Raw genomic sequence first — 3592 nt, forward strand, 5'->3', positions numbered from 1 at the left:
CGCTTGATGTAACACTGTCACTATCTTTATTTAATGCCGCGTCATTTCCTGTAACGATATTTGTTATTGGTGGGGCTCAGGGTCTGGTAACAATGGGAGGTCGCTGCGGCTACATATCTCGTGGGATTGGCAAGCTGTACATTCCTCGTCAGCCTCACCACATTTCTTACTTCGTGGCTGTCAATCCTGACGTAATTCTGAACGAACTATAGTTTTAAAGTTAAATTTCGTGTTCCTAGAATTGAAAGGTAATCCACCTCGTGCTACGATATCGACTACAGTCACAAATATGCGACTGGCTCTAAGACTGCTACTGATAGTATTCCGATCGCTAGGGCATCGATACAGAGGGGATTATAGTAGATTCATAGGTTCCTGAACGCTGGTTATTGGAACTTTTTAAGGAGACTTCTGTGAAGTTTCCCATGAGTCAAACAAACAGCAGCAGCTTGCTTACAAAATAGGCGTGGGACCCCGAATTTTAACAATTCGTGCTGCCTTTCACGTTGGACATATTTGGTACGGGTCCCACACCTATTTTGTAAGCAAGTTGCTGCTTTACCAACGGCTGAGCCTATGTGATCATTCCATTTCACATCTCAACAAATTGTTGAACCCAGGAATTTGTAGGATTTGATTGATTAAAACTATCACTCATTAGTATGGACAAACAGTCCAACATTCCCTCTAAACCCTGGTGAAACGCAGGTAAAGCGAATGAAAGCATTAAATTTCAATATTCCGCATGAAATTTAATCACGTATCATTCCCTAGTCTTCTCCATCGAACGAAGGCAAAAAGTAAAGCCGTTATCAACCTAAAGGCTGGTTCTAACAACACAGTGCTTTACTAGCCTTGGCCCTCCCACCTTTCAACTGTTCTACCCAGTCAGTGAATGGTAGGAGGGAGGGTGGAGTGACAGTAAAGTTGACTCCAAACCACGGTGCAACTTAGCATTTTCATTATCAACAAACATTGTTGGAGGCGAAAGGTGGTAGTAACAAAAATTCTAGGACTGACTTGGCGTCGAACCACGGACCTCACCCGCTCCCTTCCTCCCGAATATACGTACGAAATAATTTTTGCAGTGAACGTGTTGGAGTAATATAGTAGTATACATAAGTAGTAATTAAAGTTATAAATCACATTTTCTTCCCGTCAAGGCAATATACAAGCAAGCAAATGGAACCTTATAACAGGGAATACGATATTTTAAACAACAGCCCAAAGTTATTGAGTAACTGAGTCCTTGCCGGCTGCGGTGGTCTCGCGGTTCTAGGCGCTCAGTCCGGAACCGCGCGACTGCTACGTCGCAGGTTCGAATCCTGCCTCGGGCATAGATGTGTATGATGTCCTTAGGTTAGTTAGGTTTAAGTAGTTCTAAGTTCTAGGGGACTGATGACCACAGATGTTAAGTCCCATAGTGCTCAGAGCCATTTGAACCATTTAACTGAGTCCTTAAAAACATCAAAAACACTAAGACAGTTTTATGTCCCAAGAAGCCAATACGGGTAATAAAAGAATGATTGGCATAGAACGTATTTAGCACGAAATTACAAGGTGATTATAACTGAAGTGCAGTTGCTCACAGATGTCCAGTGTGGACTGTGGTTATCGTACGGCAGATAAACTTAGTAGATATCCCAATTTGTTAATGCGGAATCCACTTACGCCGAAAAAAAATTAGTTCCGGTTTTGGCCACCTGGTACAAATCTGACGCTGTGAATGCAAGAAAGACTTATAGAAAATTTTCCATATGTTACGGATTAGGGACAGCACGTGGGCAGAAAAAGTCAAACAAGTGAGAAAGGTATAATGTTCGTGTTATTAACCGCTGCTTCCACAGTTTTTTCAATATGAACAGCGGAGACGTCGACGAGATGATGTACAGCGCCAGATTTTCGCCTGGTGGCTAAACTTTGAACTAATTTTTACCAGCGTACATCGATTCCGCACTAACCCAGTACCGTATCTGCCAACTTTCACTGCCATACGATAATTAAAGCCCACAGAGGCCTTTGAGTAGCTGCAGTTTAATTGTAAGTACGTTTATAGGCTAGTAGCGTTGAGTTGAAATAAATAAACAATTTTTTTATTACGTCACATTCATCTCAAAAGAACGGCAGAAAACGATCATACTGTGCGAGCAATACGTAAGTATTCAGTAATAAAGGATCTGGTAGAACAGTAGGGCTGCACATGCGCACTGTCCGCGTAAAGTCAGTGATGGAGGTCTTGGGGGAAAATGGCGCCGAGATGTTTATTTTTACGCTGCCACGATGGACCAATGGCAGGCTTCCTCTAGCGACAGTGTGGAGCAGGCTGGAGCTCCACAGACCGTACCGGGAGTATCAGTCATGTCCGAGAAGGGACGGCGGATTTGTTCTGAACAGGCGAGACCTCACTTCTTGCACACCAAGTGGCGTGAGCTGACTGCACGAGTTATATGCGTCCGTCAAAGCAGTTACGTCATGGATGCTCTGAGGCCCTACTGCAGTTAGTCCAGTAGCAATGACATCCCTCCTCCGAAATCATCATCCCTCAATTCCCAAAACTTCCTGTCCTGCTGATAAAGTATCTTGTAGCCACTATTCGAAACATTTGACGTGATTGTCTTTAGTATCACGTACTTCTTAGCAAAATACCTGACTATAAACAGCACAGTTTTCTCTGTTAGCCGCGTGGGGTCGTCGTGAGATCTGAGGCGTCTTGTCACGGTCCGCGCGGCTGCCCCCGTCGGAGGTTCGAGTCCTCCCTCGGGCATGGGGGCACCAGAGACGTGTTTCACGGTTTGTAAATCAAAATGGCTTCCAAACTCGACACGAATTGCTGCAGAAAGTAACTGAAGGCTCTTGCCAACCTATTAGCGAGAGATCACATGCTCATGAAGACGGTAACAGCAAAGACCATCGTACAAGAAGGATAAATGACTTCTTTTCTGAACACACCACCATCCTGCATAGTGACCTGACTTGAACCCCTACAGAAAATCTGTGGGACATGATGGTAAAACGTCGAAATCAGCATCCCCGCAATTTTGTGGAATTGCGTTATCATAATCTCGATGAATGGCTTAATCTGGATGTGACGTACCAGAACAATCTGGTGGACTCACTTCCTAACCGAGCCCAGGCAGGTATCAGGTCTAGGAGCGGAATTACACGGTATTAAAAAAATGGTTCAAATGGCTCTGAGCACTATGGGACTTAACATCTATGGTCATCAGTCCCCTAGAACTTAGAACTACTTAAACCTAACTAACCTAAGGACAGCACACAACACCCAGTCATCACGAGGCAGAGAAAATCCCTGACCCCGCCGGGAATCGAACCCGGGCGCGGGAAGCGAGAGCTGCTCCCACTTGGACTTGGCCATTACAGTTTGTGTGACTTTACAAACGTGTGGGCAGGCGTTATCGTGGAGCAGACTCATTCCCTCCGTGAGCAGCCCAGGCTGCTTGATCTCGTTGGAGCGCGCTGCCTCTGGATGATGGGGTCCCGGGTTCGATTGCCGGCAGGGATGTGGATTTTGTCTGCCCTGGGACTGGGTGTTTGTGTTGTCCTCTTCCTCCTCCTCCTCCTCCTCCTCCCC

This window comes from Schistocerca nitens, chromosome 1, assembly GCF_023898315.1.
Source record: "Schistocerca nitens isolate TAMUIC-IGC-003100 chromosome 1, iqSchNite1.1, whole genome shotgun sequence".
In the NCBI taxonomy this organism is placed as follows: Eukaryota; Metazoa; Arthropoda; class Insecta; order Orthoptera; family Acrididae; genus Schistocerca; species Schistocerca nitens.